The sequence below is a fragment of the Typopeltis vanoorti genome, chromosome 18 (assembly GCF_054136105.1).
Source record: "Typopeltis vanoorti isolate ZY-2024b chromosome 18, IOZ_Tvanoo_1.0, whole genome shotgun sequence".
NCBI lineage: Eukaryota > Metazoa > Arthropoda > Arachnida > Uropygi > Thelyphonidae > Typopeltis > Typopeltis vanoorti.
The window spans coordinates 14493501-14509789 of record NC_143566.1 but is presented as its reverse complement, the minus strand read 5'-3'; the positions used below and the strand labels follow the sequence as shown (position 1 = coordinate 14509789).

At 36.7% G+C, this 16289-nt stretch overlaps 1 protein-coding gene across 2 annotated transcripts in view; it reads left to right on the top strand.

Moving 5' to 3' along the window:
• Window positions 1–16289, top strand: part of LOC150096503 (nucleosome-remodeling factor subunit BPTF-like) — a 425630-nt gene that overhangs the window by 349855 nt on the left and 59486 nt on the right. The gene's annotated exons all lie outside the window — the stretch shown is intronic.

Here is a 16289-nt window from a genome sequence, read left to right as displayed (position 1 = left end):
TGGACAACCAAGAGGTGCAGTCTGGTTTGTGTGCATGCACATATGCATTAGTTTTCAGCTTCTATTTGCTATCATTTATGTCAGGATGACTAATCGAGTAAAAAAAAATATATTAAGCACAGTTGTGAAACCTAAAAAATAGGAGAGAACAATCCTTACCTTTAAGTATAAAACTGAAGATGATAAGGCAAGTTGAAGCAATTGAAACAAAAAAAAAAAACATCAGTCTTGCCATGCAATGCTGCTATTTGTTTTCACACTGCTGAGTCTGTTGTTAGCACTGAGGAATTTTGGTTCTAAGGCTGGCATCAGTAATTTGAAAAGTTCTAGAGGTTTTTGACGCCATATAGATAACACAATGAATAGAATGTGACAAGTGAGCTTCTTGATTATTTAGCATAAAGCATTGTCTTATTTTGAAGACTTTAAGAAGGCAGTGAAAGAGAAAGATACGAGTGCAAAAGAATTAGAAAAGAATGAATGAAAAGAAAACAAATTTAAGGGAGTCACAGATAGTTTGAGATCAAAGCGTACCTATCTTCATTAAGCTAAGTGGTGGAATTGCCGGCATCTTCCTTGAGCAAGTTCAGAAGATCATCATTGAAAGAGATTACTTAACAAAAAGAAACCTTCAGTGTTGATGAGACTGGATTCTTTTGAAAGCAAATGCTTCTTGCACTTCATTGTGCAAGACAGAAAGTTTAGGTCAAATAATGCATCCAAAGAACATGATACCCAAATTTGATGGAAACATCAGAAATGCTGGCATATCATTCACAAAATCTGTGGGATTGAAAAAAAGCTTGGATAACAATATATCATCGTGTTTGGCATGCTGAACAAAAAGCCTGGGTTATACAGCAGACCTTAGTAGGTTATGTCAGCAACTATTATTCTCCTTTTATGGAGAAGTGTTGTGCTGAGAATAATCTCACCAGTAAAGAACTGCATTTTACTTCTTGATAATGCTCTAGGTCTTCCAACAAGTGTTCTCAATTATGGCAAAAATATCCTGGTCTCCCAACACAACCTTTCTACTTCAGCCTATGGATCACAGTATCATCTCAACATTCCAAATGAAAATGAAAACCTTCAGCAGTGAACCTCAACATTGAAAGAATGAGATGAAGTAACATGAAAAGTTATGAAAACAGCTGAGAAGTTATTGTCCAATTATTTTCATAACATTGGTGTTGAGATGATTGTGAGAAAAAAATAAAAATAAATCATTCTACTTGACATTGCCGAATTATCAAACAAAATAAATTTGAAAGAATAGAAAAAAAAGGAATCTGTTATAAATTAAAAATGCAAAAAAAAATTATATCTTTGGTTTAATCCTTTATCCAAGCGAAAGGAAACCAAGTTTGCATGTGAAGTATCTTCACAACTGAGCTACTTGTATATAGAGGCTAATGTCTCTGCATCAATTACCTTAGTATCTGTTATGTTTTTTGAAGAGCTGGGATTCAGATTATATTCATTAGGAAAATGGTGTGAGCAAGGCTATTCCAAAAAACAGAGGTAGAAGGAAAGAAGAGGATGAAAAGTTGGTTCAGTAAGTATGCAGCTGAACTATATATGAATATTGACTAGTAGCTGCATGTTTACCCCCACCCTTCTATGAGAGGGGACCTTCTAGTGATGGTACTAGCCCTTTTCATTCTTGTTCTTTTTTTTATGCTTTTTTTTCCAGATTCTTTGCTATACTTCTCCTGAATCTTTATTTTTACTATCTTCTAGACCAGTGATGAGCAACCTGTGGGCCGCATGCAGCCTACCGAAACATTGCACTTCATTTAGCTGAAGGTTAAAATTTTAGCAAAAGGCACATTGTATTATCAATATGGAGCATGGATTAAGTGGTCACGTGAAAAATATTTGCTCGCGACAATGGTTCCCATAATTGTGCCATTCTCCTTTGTATTTTCAGTCGTACTTCAACAATATATGAAAGTAGTTGCATTATTCTTGGACAAAGTTATTGAAAGTTCTTTCAAAACCTAAGCAAATTATAAATTTATACAGTAATATAATTGTTTCTTTTAAAAAATTGCACCTTTACAAAAAAAAATTTCTTATTTTTATAAACAGAACCCTGTGTTTAATCAATAAGTTCAAAATCTAGAAAATGCAAAGTTGAGGACGAAAATCGTCAGTTTAATGAAAGAATGACATGCATTTTTTTTACTTGCATAAAAGACAATGCTGTTCGATATGGTGTGAAAAGATATCTGTTCTCAGGGAATATAACATCAAGAGACATTATAAAACTAAACATTCTTTGAAATTTAACAATTTCCAAGGACAGGTGCACGAAAACAAAGTGAATCAACTGCAAAAAAAAGTCTTAAACAACAGCAAAATGTATTTAGAGCTGTTTCATTAACCGCAGATGCTGCACTTTGTGCAAACTACATTGTTAGTCATATTTTGGCAAAAAGAATGAAATCATTCTCTGATGGAGAAATAGTAAAAGAATGCTTCCTAGAAGTAGCAGATATCACTTTCCCTGATTAAAAAGATATAATTTCAAAAATCAGCTTGTGATTTACAATCACATGAAGGATTGATGATCTTTCATCAATCCTTCAAATGACGAAATTTTGCAGGGACATATTTCTAAGTTAGAATGGATTTCTTTGGCTTTGGATGAAAGTTGTGACATTAATGATATGGCACCACTTTGTCTTTTTGAGAGGAACAGATTCTAGTTAAATATCACTGAAGAATAGTTCCATTGAAAAGAACTACTACTGGAAAAGATATATATAGGGAACTGAAAACTGTTCTTAATCAATTAAATATCCCAATATTTAGTGAGATTGTCAGTATAACAACAGATGGAGCTTGAGCCATGTCTATTATGAATATTGGTCTGTTGGGATTATTATCCAGAGACATAAAAAAATTTATGTCTCTGGATTTATGTCTCCACCACTAAATCCATCAACTACACCAATGCCATCTACCACCCACCACCACCACTAGTATTTTCACAGACAATCACAAACATCCACACCCACGGCAGGATTCGAACCCACAGCCCTTTTGACTGGAGAGCAGATGTGCTAACCACACAGCCAACCAGGCCTGCACCAAGAAAATTTGTGTGCAAAAGTTTAGAAAATGTCCAATGTTGTTCCACCAATCATTAAAATTGTAAATTTTATTAGATCTGGAGGACTGAATCATCATGAATTTAAGGAATTTTTGAGAAATATGAGAAGCGAATATGGCAATATCCTTTTTAACACCGAGGTTCAATGTTAAGCATGTGTATGATTTGAAGAGTGAAATTCAGTTATTCTAAGAGATGAAAGACAACCTGTTTCCAGAATTTAATGACAAGGACTGGATGTGTGACTTTGAATTGACATTATTCAACATTTGAATGAATTAAATGTAAAGGACAGAACGAACTTATTAATGAAATGTTCGATAAAATAAAATAAAGCCTTTGAAAATAAACTAAATATTTGGAATTGGCAACTGGAATCAAATAATATGGCTCATTTTCCAATTTTGAGAAAAGAAAATCCACCTGAAACGAAATATGCAGAATTCAGTTCCTATCCTTTCATCCTTCTGGGATGAGAAGGATGGGTTGAGTCCCCCTCCTAATGAGGGGTTACTGGCATATTAATGCAGCTGGTTTGCCACCCCTTTGCTGCATCCCCTAAGGGTGATATTCATGACTGTATCCATATGTGTTCACGGGACCGGTTTGCCTGCTTGCGGGAAGTAAAACCCCAGATAACGGGGGGGGGCTGTTGTCAATGCCCAAGACTGGCTAACTTGGCTATGGTTGAGGAAGATCCTGAAGCTCCTCATGTCGGTGACAGGAATCGAACCTAGGACACTCATTGCTGGCTACCTCAGAATGGGTAGACAGCAATGAGTTTATTTGGTAGTACTTATCTGTGTGAACATCTCTTTTCGAAAATGAAAATTACAAAATTGATTGTTGAAATCAGTTTGATGATGAACGACTAAAAATTGTATTAGAGTCGCAATTTCAAACATACTTCCCAATATTGAAAAGCTTGTTGATGAGTAACAGAGCCAAATATCTCATTAATTAAATTTCAGCAGCTATTTAATTTCTTTTGATTAAAAAAATTATGTACATATACCTATGTATATATTGAAAATATTACTAATAAAAAGTAAATCAAATTAAAAAACTTTTCATTGTAAATCTATGTCGAAAATAACAAATTCCACCCCATAAATTAAATTTTTTTGATAAATATATTAAAGTATTTAATATTGTGTTCATTGTGGCCCACTGAAGAACAAAGATTACTTGTCATTGTTCTAGACCAGTGGTTCCCAAAGTGGGCAGTGGGTTTACCTAAGAAGGCGCTAAGAGGCAAGCAGGCAGAAGGGGGGGGGGCACTGAAGATGTGCTGCAAAAGGTTGTGTGAATCGCGTTTCTGAATGTAGGGTGGACTCAGGTAAGACAGGGGGCACCGATGATGAGTTTATGGATTCGAGGGGACGGTGGCCCAAAAAAGTGTGGGAACTACTGTTCTAGACCAATATCACTGGGATCCAGCACCTTGACACCATATTTACTATGCAGTGCAACTCATGGACATCCAGAAAGCGGGATTCTGGTAGCCTCATGCTACTTTGGCAAAGTAGTTCTGGATGGCTTGGCCAGGTTCAGTTGGCTAGTAGGCTTGCCTACAAAGCTCAAGGGTTTTGCAGTAAGTCCCCTTCCCTTTGCTTAGGGAGGATGGTGCCCAAGGCTTGGGCACCGTTCCAGGTGCTATATGTGCTGTGGTGCACATATAGCATCTGGAACAACCGTCATTTGCTGGAGAATGGGTACTTATTTGTGGTTCCACAGTGAGTAGGTAATTCTGGTGCTGAATCCATCTTCTCCTGAGAATAAACACTTCATCCTCTCATTTATCAGGGGCCCCTCAATAATCCCCAGCCAGGTTCAGAAACAATGGAATCATCAACAGAAAACAAATAAGAAACAAAAAAACAGTAGAAGCTGCAATAAATATACAACCGTTCTTAATCTTGCACTCAACAGGTGAACATCAAAGTGGAAAAATGTCACCCATCTTTAGAAGATATTCTTATTGAAGCAACTATATTCGCACAATTAGAAAAAATTACTCCATTCAACATCTGGGGAATACCTATCACAGTAAAAACCTCTGTTATGTTTGCAATGAAGAGATATATACTCTGAACTCAAGGACCAAGAAGGGACAGCCATAAGAAAAATCATAAGCTGATACATATGGAGGGGTATCTGGTTTCCACTAGAAACATCATTCTTCAACATAGCAAAACTACCAGCATTTTTCAAAACAGGTTATTATCTCAACTTTCCAGTAAGACTCTATATCCCAAATTCCCTTACAGAACTTTAAATGCCAGAAATATGGTCATTCTCAAACTGCCTGATGCATCAGTAAAGATGATGAGAATAAAAATCTGTAAGAGCAGAACACCAGAATGCTCTATGAGGGAAACCATTCCACATACTCCTGAGCATGCCAAAGGTGGAAGGATTCGAAGGAGATCCAAAAAATAAAAACAGAATAATGTGTTGCTTATTAGCAGATGAAGAGGTAATATTCCACAAAAGTAGCAGCAACATCTGGTAAATCTTCTTAGGCTAAGAAGGCAGCTGTAAAAAAATGTCAATAGGGATTCAAACCCATATTTTGATACCATCTTCCTCACAATTACAACATTCCTGAATGATATGACTTGCTTGCCATCTGCTTGGAGCAAATGAAGGAGACTAATCAGTATGATTCACTCCTGAGGATATGTCAAAGATATCCCCACTATAAAAATCCATCAATAGAATAGAAGTCATTACAAGTCAGAGAAACTGTTCCTAGAATCAGTAGCATCTTTAAAACATTCCCCGAACCTCAACAAATGTAAATGTATGAATTTTCCAATAACTCCGAAGACAGTCAATTGAAGACCATATTAATACTTGTCTCTATATCTAAATAGCCTGGTCATGAAGATACTTCACGTGCTAGCTTTGTGTGCTTATACTTGGATAAAGAATTAAACAAGAAAATAATTTATTGGCAACTTTAATTTAACCTCTCTCTCTCTCTCTCTCTCTCTCTCTCTCTCTCTCTCTCTCTGTGTGTGTGTGTGTGTGTGTGTGTGTGTGTGTGTGTGTGTGTGTGTGTGTGTGTGTGTGTGTGTGTGTGTGTGTGTGTCCAACAATAGATGGTACCAATTAGGACATTACTTCTTTATGTTCATATTATGACCTTTTTCTTGACCACTGGTATTAATAAATTGAAGACTTAATTCTGTATATTAGTCAAATAAATAATAGTTTAATATCCGACATGTTTCACTGACTAATATCTGTCAGCATTTTCAAGGATACACTGGTAAGCAATGGAAAGTAACAAAAACTAGGAAAGTAACCGACAATTCTAAAAATTATATAAAGTTATCACTGTGCGTGATACAATACGCATGTCGCAAGTACAACATTTTATTTGTTGAGATATTTATTGTAATTTTCAGGAAAGTTCATTTCTTTTTGGTTAAATGATCTGATTAGAGTTTTCCATATATCTGGTAGGATTAGGCCTTGATTCTTAATTAAGTTACCTGTTGAACGGGCGACTGTAGCAGCTTCTTTGAATGTTTTGGAATGGTAGTTCTCTTCTATGTAGGGCATATGACTCATATCCCATTTAATATTATGGTTGGTAGAGGCGAAGTGGGAAGAAATCCTGATATATCTTGTCTGTTATTCCTTACATAGCCTATGTGTTCTTTCTTTCTTGTTTCAAAACTTCTAGATGTCTGTCCGATGTAATTGATACCGCATGAACAGGGTATGCTGTAAACTCCAGAGTATTTGTAGAAAGGATGGCTATCTTTCGGGGATCTTATAAACTTTTGAATGGTCTCAATAAGTTTGAAGGTTACTCTGATATTATATGGTTTTAGAAGAAGAGCTAATTTTTTGGATATGGTACTAACAAATGGAATTGTTATAGAGCTGATGTATTGGGTTTTATCTCGTTGTCTTTGCAGTATGTCATTAAAGAGAATCTTGTTGGTGATTCTTGTAAGGTAGCCATTTAGGGATAGATCTGGATAATTTCATTAATTCTTCTTGTAAGTCGCCAGGGTCTGTGGTACACTGTATAGCTCTTTTTTTTTTGAGCATATGGATAATGCTGAGTTTCTGGGATGTGTGGTGAGACGAGTCGAAATGGAGGTAGCGTCCAGTGTTAGTAGGTTTTCTATATACTGACAGGTTGATGTTATTGTCAGTTTGTTTCTTAATAAGGACATCTAGGAATGGAAGTTTATTATCTTTTTCTAGCCAATGTGAACTTGATAGTGTTGTGGAAGCAATTAATTTTGTTTAGATAATCTATTAGTTCTTTTTTGTGATTCCAAATGATGAAGATGTTGTCAACATACCTAAACTATGTGGTTTAGGTATGTTGATATTTACTGACTAATATGACAGATATTAGTCAGTAAAACATGTCGGATATTAAACTATTATTTACTTGACTAACATACAGAATTAAGTCTAATTTATTACTTTTTTATGTTGTTTGTAATGGTTTCAAATTGTTCCCACTATTAACTAATTGTTGCTGTTTGCATCCTGTGAGAAATTGTTTGTGCTCAGAAGATGCTGGGTAGAAAACCAGCAATAGAGCAGCAATTAAGTAAATAAATATATTACTTATTTTCTTATTAGTGTCCTATTATACCATTAAAAAACACTCCACATGAACTGCCATCACATCAGCACTTCGGACCAATTAACATTTGAAGATTCCACATTTCTCGTGGTAAGCATGAATTTGATTTCAGTCATTTATAACTTATTTAATAGTATTACAACACCAAACTAAATACTAAATTATAAAAGGATGTTGATTACCTTCACTGAATTTCAAACCAGCATCCTCAATTTGAAATCCAGCAAAATATAAACCAGTTAATAAACCTTGTTTTATAATTTAGTATTTTCTTTGCCGTTGTAATACTGTTGAAATGGGTTTTTTTTTTTGACAAGTTTATTATCCTCATCACATATACAAAATATTTACACATAGAATTGAAGTATTACCACATTTTCTGTTCACTGCAAATGTTATTCAGTACAGATAAAGGAATTGTGCTCTGAAGATGCTCGGTAGAAAACCAGCAAGAGCAGCAATTAACAAATCCAAACATGTTTATTTTAACTTAGACAGTTTATATACAAAAGTAAATAGGACGTATCACGTGTCTGATTCTCCACACATTCATTAAAACAATTCACTTAAAGCATTAGACAAAGAGATTATTTACACTCAACTTATTAGACACGTCGATAGATTTTAGCACACATAACCTTACTCTCATTACAAATAATATAAGGCAAGATTATACTATACATATTCTAAGCATTATTCAAGTCCACAGTATTCTTTTAAGCACATTCAAACTCGCGTTCAGCTTTCTGACATCTTCAACACATTATACCATTAGTTAAATAGAATCAACATCTACTGTCTGTACACACAATCTAGGCTATTAACATAAAGCAATCCACTTACAAGCTCGCTATATCATGTACAGTCCTGGATCCTAAAGGGTTAAGGGTAAATTCCGCTGGTTCCTTTCTTAAACTTGCGATCGGGCACTATCCGACAGTAGTCGTCTGGCGATTTCCTCCCTTGTAACAGTACTGCATTTCGGCAGTCAGGAACTCGTTCAGTTGCGACAAATCAGCACGCATGTGGATCGGTACATTCATAAAAGAATTTTATGGAAGGATATCTTGAAATACGGTCTCTGCTGCCAGCAAGTTCTCCATGATCTCCAGGACTACTGCTTGCAGGACCCCAACTCTTCCCCTCCTTGAAAAGCTTGCCACAGGAACAAAAAAAATAAGAGAGAGTCCTCTTTGCCCCTCAATCTCCGCCTTTTATATAAAGGCCAAGGGGGTGGCCTTACTTCCAAAACTTCCCGGATTTACTGGAGGCTCCCTTACTTTACCCACGCTTTCATTAGGTTTTGGCAGCAAAACTCATAATCTAGTGACCTTTGAAACTGTTGTAGACCTTCAGTTTACTAGCCTAATTCTGTCTGATCCTTTTAGTTACAATTGCTTGTGATTCTACATTCAGTTATTCTAACATTATATTACAAAATTTAATACATTAAACAGGTTACGTGCATTTCTAATTATATGTATTTTAATAGCCCATGTAAAATCAATATAGGTGAAAAAATATTTCTATTTTTCACCACAAGAGATTTTACACCTCATCCAGGGCTGCCCCTAGGAATTTCGTCGCCCCATGCACTAGCATATTTTGCCGGCCCTGGCCTCATCTTCATTCACCCTCACTATTTTATCGCCAGTCACACATACTTCGACGTCAACCCCACTTTCCGCCTTACTGTTAATTGCACTCTGTTTTTTGGCACCATTATTACCTACTTGATCATTAATTTCACTCTGTTTTTGAATTTATCACCTGCTTTATCATCGATCGAACTTTTTTTTTTTTTTTTGCTATTACTTCCTCACACTCTCTGAACATTCACACATTCTTCAACTACCACGTTCCCTACTCATATTTAAGCAAGCCCCATGTTCCATCAGAATATTGCATTTCCTACATACTCACGCTCATTCTTTCTTCTTATTCAGCCTCTCTAAATAAATATCCCCGAAATCTTCCCACGCATACTACATTCATGGCACCTTACCATTTGAATAGACGTTTAGCTCAGTCACATTAATGGGGTTATAGTTTGAACGTTAATAAGTGCAGAATATTGCATTTTGAAGTATAGATATATAAGACTCTGTGCTGGATTGATAGAACTATGCTGCAGGAAGAGGATGAGATCCCTGGGGATGATAGTTGACAATAGACTGAAGTTTAGGGGGGCATATTGTAAGTGTCTCGAAAACTGCATATTGCTGCTATGATAAGTAGTATGCTGACATCTGAGAATAAGAAGGTGGTTGTGCCAACATATAAAGCACTAGTCAGACCATGCTAGGACTATTGTGCTCAGATTTGGTCACCTAGTTTTCATTATGATGTGGAAACATTGGATATACTACAGGTTCAGGCAAGTGACTAAGACAATATTAGAATTGTGGAATGTAAATTATAGAGTTCAAGTTAGTGAGAGGATTTTATTGAATTAATATAAAGGGGATTATAAAAAGAGTAGAAGGTGAGAAGGGAAGAACCAAATGCTAGCCCTGGAATGGTAATGTGTAAGAGTATGTGAGAAGTAGATTTTTTACGTGGAGAATTGTGAGTGAATGGAACACATTACCATAACATCTTGTGAACGCAAGGAGTACAGGAAAACCTCGCTTAACGTGATTAATTAATCCATCAATTAATGCATGTTAAGCGAATACAATAAACAATAGGAATAATTATAATTCATCCATCAGTGTAAATTTGGAAGAAAAAAAAATTATAGTATAAGTTGTTTTAGAAGATAAAATCATCAAAGATAATAAAAATCAATTGCTTAAATTTTTATTTAAGCAATTGATTTTTATTAACATTTGATTGAGCTACTTTTTTTTACAAAAAAAAATTAAGTAAAGATGTTTGAATCGTGCTCGACTTTTTCATCTTGTCTTGCAATTTACGACAGCTGACGATCACCTTATCAAGATTTTGGTGGACTTTGAAGCTTCGTTCCATATCAGGATCAGCATCAAACAAAATCTCCTTAGCATACTCAATGTACTCGTAAATTAGCCGAGTGGCTGCGCGCTTCGCAACCATATGCCTGGGAAAGGAGTGTCCTGGGTTCGATTCCTGTTGCTGACTTGAGGAGATTAGGATCTTTCTCAGACATAGCCAAGTTAGCCGGTTTTGGGCATGGACTGCAGGGTTTTTCTCCCCAGTTGTTCTGGGGTTTCATCCTGCAAGCAGGAAAACTGGCCTTGAAAACTCAACGCTTCTACAGACATAGGACACCGAAGGTATAGGGCTAACCACTTTATCCTTGTGAACGGTTGCAGTTAAATGAATAGAAAACCCTCGACACCACAAGGTAAAAGAGGGGATAAAGGAAGAACATACTCGATATGATTAAAAACTAGCTCAAGTTCTTTTGCAGTTAGCTTCTTAGTTGTAACATTCTCTTCTTGTTTGCACTCCTTGTCTTCTTCTTCATATGCACGCAGTGTTCTTCTGGTTGAAGGAGATCTTTTCCAGGATACAAAGTATCTTTAGATACTTTGTATCCTGGTTGAGATGCTTAAGTTTTAGCTAGGAAAGTTTTTGACACACACTTCCAAAAGAAACGAGTTTCGTCAACATTGAATATTTGCTGATTGTCATAATCACTCTCCTGAATTATGGGTTGCAATTCTTCAGGAGACTTGGCCACAAAATCTTTATAAGCACTAGCAGATTCCCCAGTTATTCTTATATTATGCAGTCCAGCTCGATTTTTAAAATGGTCAAACCATCCTAAACTCGTAATAAAGCTTTCACGTTCCTCTTGAAATTTGGTCTCTTTCAATGAGGTAAAAATATTGAGAGCTTTTGCCTGAATATTCCCTGTACTAAGAGGTATTTTTTTTTTTTTGGTTATAATCCACAATCCAGAATGACAGAAAGAAGACGCTCCATTTCGATTGCTTCTATTTCGGGTGATCAGCCTGCTTAAAGAAGCAGTAGCAATTTTTTCTTGTTCTTTGTATTCTTTGCTCTTATTTAATATAGTCCAAAGCGTAGACTCACTGTATCCCAGGTCTTGCATAATCATTGTATTCCTAACGCCATTTTCATGTCTTTTAATGACTTCCAGCTTTTCCACTTACTGCAGATTGGCGACAGAAAATTTTGTGTAATTCAAAAAAAATCATGTTAACTGATTAATCACTCGCTTAAAGCGGAAAATGGTATCATTTCAGTCAATCGCGCATATCGAATTCGTGTTAAGCGAGGTTTTCCTGTATTAAGGATTTTAAAGTTATACATGATAAATATGTTATTAGTTGAATGAACCTCTCAGATGAGTCTGCTGACTCCATGGAGAGTGTCATAATAGAATAATGAAGTTCATAAATTACTGAATAAAGTTGCTTCTTCACCAAAGAAACTGTTAACAAACTCGAGCCTTTTCGTGTAAAGTCACCAAAAATTAACAAACAAGATACATTTTTGTACCCAATTGTTGATAGTATAAATAGTCCTACATACAAACTTACTAAACATTTAGCTAAATCACGTCCCCCTTATAGATATTTCTTCCTTCTTTATAAAAATTTTGTTCACTTAAGTTTGAGTTTAAGTTAATATATTATTAATAAATAGCATATTAAATAACCATGTACTAAAAAATTCAGCATATTGATTAGCCTTGATATTACATCACTACTTGTATTTACTAATGAACTATTAACTGAGACCCTTGATTTGATAGTTCTATTTCCCCCACATATATTTGAATTATTCAAATTCACAGTACATGCTGGTTATTTGACATGGAAGAGAAAAACATACAAACAACCAGGAACATGTAGGAGGGTAACCCCTTTCCTCCTTTGGCTAATTTCTACATAGAATACTTAGAGAACCAAACACTCAATACAGCCATGCTCATGCCAGTGGTTTGGCTGCACTATGTAGATGATGAGTTTTCTATTTGTCCACATGCTCAGAACAGTTAGATAACTTCCTTACCTATCCTCTTTGCTCCCTGCGGAGCATATGGCCTCAACCATTGACTTCCATATGATTCTATTCAATGGTTCTTTTTTGATCTCTTTCCAGGAACATCCCAGCCGTCTTGCCTCTGTTTCTAGTTCTCTTCTCCATGTTATCCTGGGTCTACCTCTTTTCCTCTTGCCTTGGGGATTCCATTCTAGTGCAATTTTTGCTATTTCTTTATCTAGGTTCCTGATTGTGTGACCTATCTAGTTCCATTTTCTTTTAGTGATTTTGTTTCTGATGCTAGTTTGACCTGTTCTCTCCCAAAGTTCTGTGTTTGTTATTTTATTTAGCCAGTATATTCCTAGTACTTTCCTCAAGCATTTGTTTATGTAGACCTGTATTTTATTTATGCTTTCCTTTGTTAGTGACCATGTCTCAGCTCCATATAGTAAAATTGGTTTAACATTAGTGTTGAAGAGCCTAAGTTTGATTTTTAATTTTTATTTCTTTGGACTCCCAAATTTTCTTCTTCATACTGAATGCAATCTGTGCTTTCTGGATTCTGTTTTGTATGTCCTGTTTGGTTCCTCCTTGTGTGCTAATCACTGATCCCAGTAGATAAAGTTATCTACCTGGGATCAGGTTCTTGTTTGGGGTTTATCTTCATTACTTTAGTCTTGTTGTGATTTATTTTCAATCCACATTTATTTGCTTCTTGATTTAAATTATCTATTTTCTTTTGGCGGTGTTGATGTTTTTGTGCCAAAAGGCATATATCGTCTGCAAAATCCAGGTCATTGATTTTATTTGACCATCCCCATTGAATGCCAGTTCTTTCTTCAGATGTTTTCCTCATAACCCAATCAATAACAATCAGAAAGATTTTCTATGAGAGTATACATCCTTGTCTTACTCCTGTGTTTGTTGTAAATGTTCTGATAGTTTGCCATTATTTATTATTTGGATTTTGTATTTTTCATTAGTTTCTTTGTTATACAGTATTTATGATTTTCTGAGGAATCCTGTAGTGTTTCGTTAACTTCCATATAGTTGTCTATGCTATCAAATGCACGTTCAAAATCGATGAATCCCAAACCTAGGCTACTCTGCCCCTCTATTGATTGTTCAACAATTATTCTTTATGTTATTATCTGGTCAATACAAGATCTGTCTGGCCTGAACCCAGCTTGTTCTTTCCTCGGTTAGTTTCAATTTCTTGTTTCATTCTTTCTAGCAATATTCTAGTAAATACTTTGCTTACAATATTTAGAAGTGAAATCCCTCTCCAATTTCTACTCCAAAATCCCTCTCCCAGTATATCTCCCCTTTTTTTGGTAATTTCACTAGGAGTCCTCTTTTCCAGTCTTCTGGCCATTCCTCCTTTTCCCACACATGGAAAGAGGAGAGGGCACATGGGAGGAAGGAATTGGACTCTCTGCCCCCCTGGTATTTTCCAGGGGGAAGAGAGTGCTGGACCTAGTAATTGCAACTGAGAATGTGGCTGTAATGAACATGACCATGTTGCCACCAATTGGTGAGAGTGACCATAAGGTCATGACTTGGGAGGTGACTAAAGGAGTCGAATTTACAATTAAGACAGGTTACATGTGGAATTACCGGGCTGGTAAGTATGACAAGCTTAGGTGTGTGCTTGGCTCAATGCCATGGCATGTAAAACTGCAAGGGCTGGATGTTGATAGTGATTGGGAGGTGGTTAAGAACTGTTTGCAGGAGGCAATGGTTGACTGTATACCAAGAGTCTGAATAATAAATCAAGTAGGTGTTAAATGGATGAACAACACTATTAAGCTTGAGCTGCAAAAAAAGAAACAATTGTGGAGGGAATTTAAGGAGAAGGGTAGCCATCAGGCGCAGGAACAGTATAAAGCTCAGGCCAGGATGGTAACAAGGGTGGTAAGAAAAGCAAAAGCAGATTATGAAAGGAAATTGGCCATGCAGGCTAAAGAGAATCCCAAACAGTTTTTTCAATATGTTGCAAGTAAAAGGAAAAATGCTCATGGTAGAATGATCTTGAAAAATGCTGAGGGTAGGGAGGTAACCGAATCAGTCGATATTGTGGAATTACTGAGCGAGCACTTTGCAAGAGTATATCATCCAGGTGGTGACTTTGCAGGAATGGAAGAACCAACAGCTTATACTGGAATTGTGATGAATGAAGTAGAGATAACTAGTCTATTACAGAACCTCAATGTCAATACATCTGTGGGATTGGATGGTATACCAGCTCGTGTCGTACGTGAAGCGGCCAAAGAATTGTCAGTGCCCTTGACCATTTTGTTTAATTTGAGCCTCAGGACTGGGTCAGTCCCAAGCGGGTGGAAAGAGGGGAAAATAGTTCCACTGCACAAAGGTGGTTCCAAGGCTGCTGTTGAAAATTACCGGCCAATCAGCATAATAGGAATCATTATCAAGGTCTTAGAGAAAATAGTCAAGAGGAAAATACAAGATTGGATAGAAGAAAATGGGATACTGTATCGGGGACAGCATGGTTTTGTGAAGGGTAGGTCATGCCTCAGTAACTTGCTCACATATTATAACACAGTGACGGCTGAACTGGATAAGGGTAATGGGTTTACAGTGATTCTACTGGACCTTGCTAAGGCCTTTGACAGGATACCACATGGAATTCTAATCAGTAAATTGCAGCATATGGGAATGGACATAGGGTTGGTGAGATGGATAGGAGGGTGGTTGACGGAGAGATATCAGAGAATGGTTTACTCAGGAGTAGAGTCCACAAGACGGCCTGTGACTAGTGGTGTGCCATAAGGATCTGTTCTTGGACCACTGCTGTTTAATTTATTCATAAATGATATAGGAAAGGATCTGAGAGGAACAGTTCATTTGTTTGCGGATGATGCGAAGTTGGGTAGGGCAATAGTGAATGCAGATGACGTCAAAATTTTGCAGGATGATTTGGATAGATTGGAGGTGTGGGCTAAGCGAAATGGATGTCAATTTAATGTGGCAAAATGTAAGGTTATGCATTTTGGGGTGAAAAGATTGGCGGCAGTTTACTGCATTGGTGGAACCGTGCTCCAGGAAATTGATGAGGCACGAGATTTAGGAGTGTTGGTGGATAAGGAATTGAAATTTAGGGAACATATTGCAAAAGTGGCCAAATCAGCTCATCAAATCACTTGGTTGCTGAAGAATACGTTGACAAGCAAGTTATTGTTCCTCTGTATCGAGCCTTGATAAGACCCCATCTCGATTACTGTGCTCAGATTTGGTCACCTAGGTTTCTTCTTGATGGGGAGGAGGTGGAGAGGATCCAGAGGCGAGTGACCAAGATGATAGCACGTCTGTGGAATGAACCGTATGAGAACAGGTTGAGGATTTGTGGGTTGCAAAAATTGGTTGATAGGCGGAGGAGGGGAGATATGATTGAGACATTCAAATTACTGAAGGGTTTCTATAAAATTAATTCAGAAGATATTTTTGAGAACAGGGCTGGTTGTGGGAGGACTAGGGGACATTCATGGAAACTGGGCAAAAGTATGGTTAGTAAAGGTGTTAGAGCTGGGTTCTTTACTTTTACAGTAGTGAATGAGTGGAATGCGCTCCCTGAGTCTGTGGTGGATG